Below are 14,486 nucleotides of genomic sequence, written 5' to 3' on the forward strand. Positions count from 1 at the left end.
CAGTGCCATGCCCCGATGATTCCGCCATCGGTTGGGGTGTGACAAAATTGATGCTTAATTTTATGAGTAAATTTTCACAGACCTAACTCGGACTGCACCTGAAGAAAATAAGAGACAAATAAACAATTAGGGCAAGAGACAGATTATAAGAACACAAACACTTTGATACATTGGCAAAAATCAAATCTACTAAAATCAAATGTGAAACACTCAATACTGCTAATCACCTTTGTTTTGCTTGACAATGGCAAAAAATGAGATGAAAATCCATAAAATGCAAGGGTTTTATTAGCCTTGATATTGATGTAATTCCAACGCCCTTCGTTTAGAGGCAGATCTCATTCACAATTTGCAAGTCCTCCTTCAAGTAATTAAGATAGACAATGTTTGTCACAAATTAGAATTCACAAAGAAATATATAAACATCACACACGCTATGGAGCCCTAAACCTGCTACGTAAAGCAATACACACCAACGATGACCAACATCGCGACGGCGAGCAATACACCTGATTTAGATTCATCCAAACAACTGTGTGTGTACCCTTACCACTAATTAACTCCCAAACGTAATGGATAGGTAGAGAAGAACGACGGGAGGAAGCTGATTGAAGGAAATTAGGGTTTGTTTAGTGGGATCAGAAAAGAACGATGGGGAGGAAGCTGTTTGAGATGGAGATGAGAAACCGACGTGAATCAGCGCCGCAGGTAGGGTTTCTTAGGAAAATCAACCGTTTGAGATGGAGATGAGAAGTGTGTTGAAGAAGATGAAACCCTATTTGCTTTATATATGGAATGAACGATAATGACCCGAATTAGGTATTCGGATCCCGTGTCGGGTTTCACTCAAGGAAAATGAAGAGAAAGCATTTTTGGCGGGAAAATGAGGTTTAGAGGGCCTAGGAGGGGGACATGTGTCCCCTAGTTATTGCTTTTATTAAGTTGTATAGATATAGATTGATTCTACTATCTATTTTATATTTTTTCAACATACTTTTTACGGTATTATTCAATTAATTAAATATATTTTCCATCAACTCATTATAGTTTTTTTTACCAATTAATTATAGTTAATCTCTTTTAGATTTTGAAAACCACAATTACGAGGTAAAATGAAAGAACAATAATTTTAGATTGTCTTTGGCATAATAGAATTATGCTTTTGGTTTTTCCACACAGAAGGCTTCCCACAAAAGTATGAAATACGTTGTTTTTGTGAGTTCATGTTCAGTTGCTCTGTGGTTGTGTAATCAAACTTTTTGGGAAGTTTTCTTTTTGAGAGTTTTTTTTCATGTAGAAGTTTTTTTTAACAAAAGTATTTATTTGAAGTTCTTTTTGTATCATCTTGAACCTCAAGCAAAAAAATATTGATAATAGTTTATTGAATTGATTGAATAAAAAACATAAAAAGTATAATAATAATAATAATAATAATAATAATAATAATAATAATAATAATAATAATAGATCAACTTTTTTTTGAACAACAAATTTATATTATTCTGTGTTGTCTGTGGGACTTGATCCCAAGACCTCCTTCTTCCAAAATGTTTAAAGTCTTTGTCTTTGCCAATGCATCACCACCTCATTGGTAGATAATAGATTAAATACAAAATAAATGAAAAACACTAAGTTAGTAAATATTTTTTTTTTTTTAAAACACCATTTTGGTAAATATTTTCTTCATCAACATCAATTTAGGAAAAAACTCCAGTTTTAAGCCCGTAAGAAATACCGATAACGGAAGAACAGTGAAAGTGTGAAACCCAGAATAGGGATTGGGCGAGTGAAGCGGGTCTGTGAGACTGACGAAAAGAACAAAGATATTGGGAAGACGGAAGAACGCTTTATTGTGATTGCGTGTGATTGGAGATCAAATTTTGAACTCCAAAATGTGACTAAAATGATATTTTATAAGATATTTCTTTTTTTTTTTTATCAACAAACGATATAAATTAATTATCATTCTCGTGTATTGAGAACCCTATAACCTTGTCATAGGTTTGAGTCTCTAGATTAAGTCAGGATTTTTATCATGGTGGGTTCTTAGACTGTGAGTTTCCTCTAAAATGATAGTATGATGGGTTAATAGTGTCGTCCGTGTTTGCGAACGTGAATAGCCTTTTGACAGTAGTTAAACAAACGAAATAAATACAAGTTACATCTTTGGGTGATAATAATAATAAAAGTACTAAAAATATAAATTACCATCCTCTTAGCATGACAAGTTTTAATTTAATTGGTTCCGCCCATGATTGTCAATAGTGTAGGGTTGATAGGTTGAATTGTTTAGCACATTTTTTTTTTGGTGTAAAGCCATTAATTATAACCTGAAGACGTCTCATTCAACTCATTTACGTAAATGTGTCAAATGGGTTGATGATGGGCATGGTACACGTGTTAATTAGATTGGTTGGTTATAAATAAAATGTGTTAAAATGGATCATAAACGGATTAGTAGGTCAAACGAGTTAAACCAGGCAACCCGAACATGGCATGTTTAATTAAACATATCAATTTGAACACGTCTTTATCAAACACATTAGATATAACAACTCAAACTTCATTATTTTCATGCCCATAGGCGTAGCATAGTAGGGGGCACCCCCAGACTTTTCGCTCAGTAGTGTCCGGTGTTATGGGTGTTTTTCTGCTCATAAATACTGAATAATATTCTGACTGTGTTTCTTTTATTGTGATCAGGATACCGGATCAGGATACTGGTAACATCCTAATACAGTATCCTGGTAATGACTAATTAATTCACGTGCAGATTAATGGTGCAAGTCTATAACGTTCAAGTGGACTTCGTCTCCCAAAGACTCGGGCAAATCTGTTGGAATATGAATGTTGAAGCCGGAAGACGTGGACTACAACGTTCACAAAGGGAATATTCGTTATATCCCAGATTTATAGGCTAGTTAGTTAGTTTTATTTTACTATAAATAGGATTGATCGGATCAGATAAGGACACACAATCTCTCGAACTCTCTTTCTCTCTAGCTGCAAACATTCACAACACACTTACACTTGTATTCAAATCGCATTGTAACACTTAGTTGATCCGCATCATATCCTGCAATGTATCCTGGTATTTGAAGTAATAAGAAGAACAAGGCAGCTGCGATTGTCAGCTCCCGAGGTTTTGTGCCGGCGATCTAGATTGATCAAGGGCTTTCCTCGTACATCCCGTATCACCCTTTACCTTTTTGCTCATTGTTTGATTGTAGATACAGCTCGATATCCTGAGCCGTATCCTGAAAACTGTTTTTACAAACAACTAAATTAGCATATTTTCGTTACACATTTTTAGCACACTGCCTCACTTAACTAATTTGATCACTTAATTGCTTCGGTAATTTTTGACCAAAACATCTGGTATGTAGTTTTCTTTTAGAATTTTTTAAATACGTTTTCGACCCCCGGTTTATAATTTTTTGGCAAATTGGAAATAAATAATTCCAACTCACTGTTATTGGCCAATAATAATCCCAACTCATTTAATCACTAATAATAATCCGAACTATTCACTTTTGTTTGTAAAATACTCCCACGTTAAAAAAACACTAACTAGGTTAAAATATTGCTGATGTGGCTTAACATGTGTGGACTGACGTGGCTGGTTAACATCTTACCTGTGTATAAAATGATTTTCAGCCTCATTTGCACACACAATCACACTCTCCTTCAAAACCCTAATTTTACAAATTGGGCGAATTCAATCAATTATGTGTGCAAATGAGGCTGATAATCATTTTATACACAGGTAAGATGTTAACCAGCCACGTCACACACATGTTAAGTCACATCAGCAATATTTTAACCTAGTTAGTGTTTTTTTTAATGTAGGAGTATTTTACAAACAAAAGTGAATAGTTCGGATTATTATTGGTGATTAAATGAGTTGGGATTATTATTGGCCAATAACAGTGAGTTGAGATTATTTATTTCCAATTTGCCTAATTTTTTATGTATAATTTTAGGTCCAGTGACTTCCGACCTCCGGATTGGAAATCTCAAGTTTCACCATTGTTCATGTCGTGTTTATTATCACTCGTACGTGTCGTGACTTAATTGGTCCATGCTACCTACGTAAATTACACTCTAATACACGATTTAAGTCCTTACTATAGACTTATATAAAAAATGGATTTGTTTTGTGGTCCTCTTAGTTTTTTTATTAAAAAAAGATTGATGAATTACTTATGATTAAGAGTAAGACTATAATTGTCAAGTACGAATGTGTAGCATCCCATGTGTCATTCGTTAACTAGTTAATCATAAACATGAGCGATCTAACTAGATGTTTCGATCAAAACATATAGCATGATTAGATCATCATATCACGCTTGTATCCCCACAGCCTCTTATATCATGGATATAAAACAATGCTTTTGTTTTATTAGCAAGAGGGTATGAATATCTCAATCCATGACAATGTTATATAACTGATTATTGGTCTTAACGTCTTCTATGTTGTATTAAGACATGTATAGCGGAAGTAGGCATGATAATTCATGTCTGGTATTGGTATGATGTGATCCCCTATTCAGTGGCGGACGCATGATTTTTTTTTTCTAGGGGTGCGGATGAAGGGTTCAACCATATTTTTAAGGGGTGCGATCGGGTTTTTTTGCCTAAAAAATACTATTTTTTCAAGTAGTGCGCCCGCCCACCTACCCGTCAAGGTAGGTCCGCCCCTACTCCTGACGGATATGTATGTAAATATAGATTTTTTACGGCAAATATTTTATATTGATTAGAGAAAGCTATAGGATTTGAACCCACTCGGTCCACCTCATCTTCACTTCCTATTCCCCTTCCAAAAAAATGATGAGCTAAAGTATAAACAAGATATACGGTAACTTGTCTTTGAGAAACTCCTTTTATTAAAAGTCCGTTACATATAAGTTTTTTTTTGAAAGGTAAATTTCATTAAAACAAAAAACGACCCAAGCCGGGCCGCCACAACAAACTACACAACTACATATTTACAAATGAACACCAATCTTTCCAAGCTACCCCTTTATGCTTCGACCTATTTGAAAACCACAAAAAACTTAAAGCCTTAATTTCACTAATAATACCTTCTATTCTAACCGGGACATTAAAAAATTTAACATTATTCCTAGCTCGCCAAAGACTCCAACAGGTAATCATGATAATACCTTGCACCGCGTCCTTTTTCCTTTCCGACACATTGAGGCCTTTGTAAACCGAAAGAAGGTCTTGAATAGAAAACGCAAATATGTAAGGAATTTTACACCAATTGCTGACTCCGTTCCACACCATAGAAGCGATGAAGCAGGCGATAAACATATGATCCGCAGTTTCTACTTCCGTCGAGCACATAGGACACGTCGGATCACCGATACCAACTTTCCGATGCAAAAGGGCCTCGGCCGTAGGAACTTTATTCATCTCCAACCTCCAAGCATGAATGTTAACTTTAGCCGGGATCCAACTACACCAATCCATGATGAAATGGTTACTCAAGACCTAATCCTTCTTCAACAAACTTTTCACTATTTTAACCGAAAAACAACCCGACGGGTCAGAAGACCACTTCCAACGATCTGGCCCAGCTGATAAATTAACCCCGATTAGCGCCCCACTCAGCTGCATAAGGCTGGATTGAAGAGATTCGGCCAACAGTACCGAATTCCAACTCCAGTTTAGAACAATTCTGCCATCTTGGGACTTAATTCTCTCTGAAACAAAACATCTCTTATCGGTTTCCAGGCTAAACAATTCTGGATATACAGATTTGAGAGGCTCGTCGAAAAGCCAAGAGTCGAGCCAAAATGCGATATTATAAGCTGTGTTACTTACTTATTCATTACAAAAGTTTTATCCGCAATTCGTTACAAATAAGTTGTCACCTTTCAACTCCCAAGCGTCAATTAAGTTATTTAATCCAAATTTACTTTCTAAACATCTTTTTGTCATAATTACGACGCGAAATTCATGATGTGTCACACCCCAACCGATGGCGGAATCATCGGGGCGCGGCACTGAGCGAAACAGATTGTTCAGAAGTTTCCACAACAACTATCATACAATTCAGTTATATAACACGTCCCATACCGTGTCCCAAATAATAACAAGTTATCATAGAAATCAACTAAACAATATGGGAACTGTTTCGACAACTCAAATTCTTAATTATTACAGACCGAAAGTAAATATTGTTCTAAGGCTTCTAGACGGCTATCCGTAAATCTTACTGACTACAGGTGCCAGTACAAGATCTACAGATAATTATGGCCCTGGAGCAGGTACGTGGACACTGTCCTAAGGTCACAGGCTCCTAGAAGCTTATTATTGCCTCGCTTCCCTAGCAAGCTAGTAGCTTAAACACCTGTCACATACGTTAAAATAAAAGTCAATACATATAATGTAAAGGTGAGTACACAAGTTTGATATAGCATATAGAGTCCGAATAGTTTACGCATAACCAAGCACGTACACAAGGGCAAACGATGCATGTAAATTATCAACATGGGACCATCGATACCAATGACTTCGAGTTGACTGTCCGAGACAGTTCGCAATACATGATTACCACCGTAATCCATGCAAGTAATTGTCCTTAGCAACCCCCGTGGGAACGGGTGCTGAGTCCAAACTATAGTACTACGTTGCTAAAGCAGGTAGATAGCACTCCACGTGTAAACATAATAAACAGCAATCATTTAGACAAGTAATACATGCAAGTAGGTTAGCGTTCAAATAGTTTGTGTTGTTTGTGATTTTGATAGTTTACGTATGTAACACCCAAAAGTGCTGAAAGCAAAAAGGGATTGAGTATACTCACAGTGGTTGATGTGGATTGAAGGGAGCACTGAGAATAGGTTAGCCTGAATAGTTCGATAACACAACGATGAGTAACGCGGAAAAAGTAAACAATGTACTTGGATCGAGTAGGCCATTCGATCGGACAGCAGTTCGATCGAGTGGGCTGTTCGATTGGTTTGATAGTCCGTTCGAACATCCATTCGATCGGCCGGCTGGCTCGATCGGCTGGTTCCTTCAAGTGGATTGTTTCTTCCTTTGATGTGAAGGATGTGTTTGTGTATGATGGTTTGTACTACCTTTCAAGTTGGCCGATCGAACAGCTGTTCGATCGGTTAGCCCAACCGATCGGTTAGCATGGTATTGTTTTCAAGTATGTCACTCGATCGGTTGGCATGCTCGATCGGGTGACATTCCAATGTTTCAAAAGTCTAAGTGTTTTTAAAGTATAGTATCTCATGATTCGAGCAGTAATGATTACAATCGAGTGGCGTAGTCGATCGAACAGTACCTCGTCAATACTACACTTCATGAGTTTGTGGGACTAAGTGCTAGTCGATCGGTTAGCCTAGTCGATCGGCTGGCATAGTCGTTCGGTTGGGCTGTTCGATCGAACAGCCTAGCCGTTCGGCCAGCTTCTCGATTTGGTTAACCTTTCACTTAACACTTGGTTATTCCCGTTAATTGTTGATGTTTTTGAGATATTTTGACTACGAGTTGAACCACAAAGCTGAAGTCCCTACTTAGTCTACTGACTCGAGCAGGAATCACCCAAACTCGGTCAGAGACGGTTTGGAACCCAAGTTTAACGTTTAACCCGAAATCGGTATATCTCTCGGTAGAACCCGAATCTTGAACCATGTGTTTGTTTAGATTGATTTGTAAATCGGTTCAAGTCTCGTTTTCACCTTTTTGAGTGTAAAAGAGTTGAAAGATAGATGAAAACCCATCTTCCAATCCTTTCCCACCGTGAAATGTTAAGATCTTTGGAAGATTTTAGGTTATTTATGTGGAAATCGGTTAGATCTAGCTTATTCATGGTTGAATGAAGTCAAGAACATGAAGTTCTTGATGAACACCAAGAACACCATGATGACATCACTCAAGAACACCTAGATCTTGGTGATTTCATGGATGAAATTCAGATTTTGAAAGATAGAAAGATGGAGAATCGATTAATGAACAAAAACGTACAAGGATTAGAGCGAAATACTTACCGGTTTGAGAGAAATCTGAGATTTAGTGAGAAGAAGAGGCTGGTCGGTCAGAGCTTTTCCAAAAGTGGAAAGTTTGACAAAGACAGCCCTATTTATAGGCTTCCAAAAGAGGAAAGGGTCAGCTGATCGAACAGCACCCCTGATCGAGTAGCTGTCCGATCGAACAGCCTGTTCGATCGGCTAGCCTGTTCGATCAGGTTGCCCTGTTCGATTGGCTAGCCTGTTCGATCAGGTTGCCCTGTTCGATCGGCTTGCCTGGTTTAGAGTGTTTCGCGACGATTTTCGATATTTCGAGTTCGATGAACGATGATTTGAGAATGATAGAATTCCTAATCAAATTACTTTTAGTCCCAACTATTATATCTAACATACAAGCATCCTTACACCACGATTTGGATTCGATTTCGATTGAGTTTGATTCACCTTTGAGTCTTGATTGATTTGATTGATTCACCACACACTTTAACATAAAAGTAAACATGCACAAGTAACACGTAAGGCTCACACACACGTATAAAAGCATTAATATCCCCACACTTGAGTTTGATGATTGATTTGATTAGCTTGATTATTGATTGACTAGCTTTATTGCATTGTTACTTCCTATCATTCACAGTCGGTCGTTGATTCACAGTTCGATTATTGGTCGATTAGTTTGATTATACAACACTTACTCCAAATAATACGAAAATCAAAATGAAACTAAAATGAAATTAATCTTTATTAATCTTTAATTCCAATAACAGTCAACACTTGACTTTGACTTTGACTTTTGGAAAACACGGGGTGTTACATGATGAATGGCCCATTTTGACCAACTATAAAACCATGACAAAAACCTCAGCCTTTTTTTTTTTGACTCGGTGCATCATTAATCCCATATTCGATACTAATTTTGTAAAATGGTTTAAATGCAAAGTTGCCATCACAATAACTAATCCATCGTGTTAAACACTCCATTTGATAAAGACACGTATAGGATATTACCTTTAGATTTTATTGTTTGTATATTGCTTCAATAGTCAAATAACTACACATTGTCAATACTAAATTCCACAATTATAGGGTTCTTGGTGTATCCTTCTTTTTGCGTTGATCACCACAAATTATTGTTTGTATATACATTCAAGTTTTGGTTTGAGAGATATATAGTGTTTGAAATTCATCCACAAGCTTCTTGTAGATCATTTTTACGGTTAACATCACATTTAATTTTTAGAGAAAAATGCTCGGATAGTCCATGTGGCTTCCCATTTTTCACCTTTAATCCGTAACTTTCTAAAATTACAGCTATAGTCCCCAACTTTTGCAATTTCGTTCCCGAATAGTCCCTGACACGGATGGGGTTACTTTTTTACTGTTAAGTGGATGTGAAATTACTAAAATGCCTTTGATATTAAATTAATAACTTTCGTTTATAAAAAAAAAAACACCCCCCACCCACTCTCTCTGATCAAACCTACATCTCCGGCCAAATCATCAGCACTACTTTTATTTCAACTGACTCAATAACTTCAGCAGCAACATTAAACTTCACCTTGGCATTTGATCCAACATGTGATGTACATCACCAATCACCACTACTGCCATATTCATCATAAACCTATAAAGTGAAATCAAAAGGCAATTGAATCACCTGTAAAGTGGAATGAACCTTGTGACTTGCCATTTTGGCTTTCTTTTTGCTAGAAAAGGAGATACATGTGTTTCCGGTTACCACTAACCACCATCGGTTACCATCTCCGACAACCTGCAACAATCTCCCCTTTCAAACAACCACCACCGTTGACCACCGATTCACCCCCCTTATAAACCACCACCCCCATACACCCATACCCCTCGTCTCTATCTGATTCGGCTCTAAAGATCTCCACTTTAACAACAATATCATGAAACAGAGAGATTTTTGGAAGGATCGACGAGAGAGACTCAGTGGAGAGAGAGACACCGCCGCCGCTGCCGGCCGAGCTGGCCGACAACGGTAGTAGGGGTGGCCGATGCCGGCAACAGTGGTGGTGACGAGTTAGCGATGGCAGGAGCCGGAATGGACAGTGGTGATACTCGGTTCGATTCAAGTTTCGGGATCCAAGTCAACTTGGTTCAGTTTGTGGAGATGGTGGTAAAGGATGGTGAGGGTGGGGAAGATGAAATGGTGGTGGTGGTTTGATTCTTGCAGACAAAAAAAAAAAAGGAAGAGAGAAAGGGAAAAGGGAGTTTAAATATATTTATTTTTACCTTTAAGTTATCTTTTAATAACAAGGGCAAGTTAGTAATTTCACACCTATTTAACTGAAAAAACTAACCTCCATCCGCGCCAGGGACTATCCGGGAACGAAAATTGAAAAATTGGGGACTATAGAGGTAATTTTAAAAAGTTAGGGACTAAAGGTTATAAAAGGCCAAACCACAAGGACTATCCGAACATTTAACTCTAATTTTTATTAGGATAAATTACACTTTTCGTCCTTTATGTTTGTACCAGATTGCAACGGATAGCCTTTAACTTCGATAATTACAGTCACAATCCTTTATTTGCAAAACCTGTTACACTCTACGTCCTTTAGCACTAACTAGGTTAAATTTTTTGGTTAAATATGACATGTGAGTTGCACATGAGGGTAGACTAGTAATTTTACTTCTCTATTTATTTAATGAGTTTCTCTCTCTTTCCCCAAATTACTCTTTCTCTCTCTAAAGTCTCTCTCTTCTGTATCCTAACCACCACCACCCACCAAGTTCCACCACCATCTTCACCCAGCAGCCGCCACCCCCTGCAACTCATCCACCATCGCAACCAATAACACCTTGCAACCACCGCCCCCCTGCAACCCATCAACCACCGCAGCCACAATCCCCCTACTGAATTCATAATTCGAGAAATAGTAACTCAAAAACTAGAAAAACAACAATTACATTCAGAAACGTTCACAACGATTCTCATCCTCCTCCGTTGATGATCCAACAACAACAGGAAGCGTCGTTTACCAGCACACTCTCCGAACACAACGCCCTATCACCATTCACTGGCAGAAAGACCTCCAAAACATCGCCACTTTTATCGGTACAGTCATTTCCTCTCAAAACATTCACTACTTGCCACGGTGTTCTTGGTGTTCATACTCAGCTCAAAGTCGACCCTCTGTCTGGATCTAAGAGATTCCTTAGGTCAGTCTTTAAATTTCTTCTTTTAAGTGAATAATAATATGTGTTGACCTATGACTGTTGCTAATTTTGACTGTGATAATTGAAATCTTAACCTCTTTTATTGTTGTTGATCGTTCATTGATAATATGCTCTGCTTCAGAATAAGAGAAGAAAAAACTAGAAAAAGGTTTCAATCTTTTAGGGGTAGATTTTGGGGCAAACAACTTGGTTTAAAATATGTTCAAATCTGCTCATTTGTTTGGCTCATTTGATATACCAGAGAATTGGATGGGTGTAGAAGTCCGTAGGTGAGAGACTAAGGGGTGACAATAATGGTGGTGGTGGGTGGTGTTGTTGGTGGTGGTGATTGGTTAGTGATGGTGGCCGGTGAAATTGAAGAACAATAGATAAGGTTTTATACTTTTATATATGTTTTTTATTTTGACATTTTTAAGTTGTTTTTTTAATATATAAGATAGGGTAAAATGACTTAAACGCCCTCATGTGCCTTGCACATGACCACACTTAACTGATAATTTTAACTGGGTTAGTGCTAAAGGACGAAAGGTGTAATAAGTTTTTCAAATAAAGGACTGTGACTGTAATTATTGAAGTTAAAGGCTATCCGTTGTAATTCAGTGCAAACATAAAGGACGAAAAGTGTAATTTACCCTTTTTATTAGTATAAGGTTACACTAATTAGGCACTCTTAAAACCATTTTTTTTACCTTTTCATTTCTACTTATTACCTCTTTTTTTTCTACCTATGTTATTATATAAAATTCAATACAATTAAAATTTTACCCTTTTAATGTAAAAACTTTTTTATAATAAAAATACCATATTTATATACTATTATTTTGGAACATTTGTATGCATCTTTGGTTGTAATTTGTGCTTAAGTAGTTGTATCATAATCAAATAATAGTTTCATTGCTATTATTTTGGAACATTTGTATACATCTTTGGTTGTAATTTGTGCTTAAGTAGTTGTACCTTAATCAAATAATAGTTTCATTACCTTACTATATATGCATGTTTGGTTGTAATTTATATGCTTAAGTAATTGTACCTTAATCAAATAAATATACTATTATTTTGGAACATTTGTATGCATCTTTGGCTGTAATTTATGCTTAAGTAGTTGTACCTTAATTAAATAATAGTTTCATTACCTTACCATGTATGCATGTTTGGTTGTAATTTATGCTTAAGTAGTTGTACATTAATCAAATAATAGTTTAATTACCTTACCAAATTCAATATGTTTTGTATGCATGTATGGTTGTAAATTGTGCTTAAGTGGTTGTAACCTAATCAAATAATGGTTTCATTATCTTAACATATTCAATCGGTTTGATCCATTCAAAGTTGTGTTGTTTTATTTGTAAATTATTATTATTAATAATAATCTAATTAATTTAGCCAAAATCTTGTATAAATATAATTTGCAACATATTGATACAATGGTTGTTGTAATGTATGCATTATGGTTTGTATAGTGGTAATGATATACTTTATATATAGATTATGATGAACCTGTCAAACAGGAAAAAATTGACGCGGGTTCATCGTAACGCACGAGTCCTAGATCAACTTAGTTATTTTATTCTATGTTTTACGTTTTGGTTTAATTTCTTCGCATTAACACGCTGCAACTTCAGTGTCGGTGGTCGCTGGCGGTAGTGTGGCATTAGTGCTCGCCCCCGCCGCAACGCGGGGGTTGCTTAATACTAGTTACAAATAAATTGCAAGTACAAGCTCGATGAATGCCTATGAGTTTAAGGTACTTTTGAGTGTTTGACGATTTGGATTACCTCGGTACCGAAAATCGCCAAATATAGGTACCGGTACTGAAAATGCTCGGTAGGGTACGTTACTGGTATTTGAAGGTAAAATACGGCAAAATACAGGTACCGAACTTAAAGCACAAGTACCGAAAACGCCAAAAAGGGGGTACCGTATCGGTATCGAAAATAATTCGGTACCGGTAGTAATTAATAAACTGGATTTTAATAATCAAAGCTATCACCATATATTTGATAATAAATTCATATTGATGTGTGAACAGGGGCGGACCTTAAGTATAAAGAGCCGTAGCACGGGCTACGGCTCAACTTTTTATCGGTAGTGTAAATTTTATTTTATTTTTCGGCTTTTATATCAAGGATACCCCTGGATACCCCTGAACAACTACGAGGACACCCCTAAAAAAAGTCTGTAAGCCCAAATTACAGTATATAAACTTAGTTCCTACTTCTAAGCCTAACCCAAATCAACAATCAGTTATAAAGTTATTACAACTTATAAACCTTATGTTATTAAACACCAAATCAATTGAAGATTGTAAATAAAAAGACCAATTGCCCAAAGCCAGTTATATGTTAGCCAAAAATAATAAAATACGCCCTTTAATCTGAAGTTTTAATGCACGACACAAGTGAAAGATTAAGGATACCAAACGTTGATCATCACCAAACGTCTGAACTCTGAACTACTGTTGCGCTAAAGCCTCCTGAAGTCTGAACTGTTTCGCCGAACAGCGGAACACCGAAACTGAACAGGCAACATCAGATCATCGATTCGATTGTGACTTGTGAGTATTGAGTATTCTTAGTTTCTTTTCTTGGTGACTTGTGAATTGTTTGATTGTTTGATTATTGAGTATTCTTTATTAGTTGTTCGATTGTGATTTGTAAAAGTAAAACCACTGTCCATTAAAAAAGTTCAACTTAGTTTCGCTGAAACAGATGAATTGAAATATTGAATTCATTAAAGTGGGCCTATATTAGAATGTCTTTGATTGTATTTGATTGTTTGATTAGTTTCGCTGAAATGTATTTGATTGTTTAATTAGTTGTTTAATTGGTAATTTTGTATGTTTATAGGGATTGTTGTTCAATCTTGAATGCTTTGAAGTGAAAATGAAACCACAATCTAAAAAACAATCTTTAATTGGGAATTTTTTCAAAAGAAAATACGAAGAGATTAATGAAAATCGGATTGGTGAAGCTAGCTTTGCTTTTACCGGTTGCAACCGTAACCGTTGAAAGATGTTTTTCGAAATTGAAGCTTCTCAAGACGGATTTACGCAATCGAATGGTCTCGGAATTTTTGAACAATATTATGGTTTGTGCGGTCGAAAAGGAATTTTTACGTGAAGTAAAAGATGACGATGTAATGGAACGATTTCAAGCTATGAAAAAAGAAGAGGACAAATCTAGTAGGTATTTGTTTTACTTTATTTATTTATTGTCGTTTTTTTATATTGTATGATTGCACGGTGACAAAAAAAATTAGGATAATGTTCTAGTTCCGTGTGTGTGAATA

This window comes from Helianthus annuus, chromosome 4 (genome assembly GCF_002127325.2).
Source record: "Helianthus annuus cultivar XRQ/B chromosome 4, HanXRQr2.0-SUNRISE, whole genome shotgun sequence".
Classification (NCBI taxonomy): domain Eukaryota; kingdom Viridiplantae; phylum Streptophyta; class Magnoliopsida; order Asterales; family Asteraceae; genus Helianthus; species Helianthus annuus.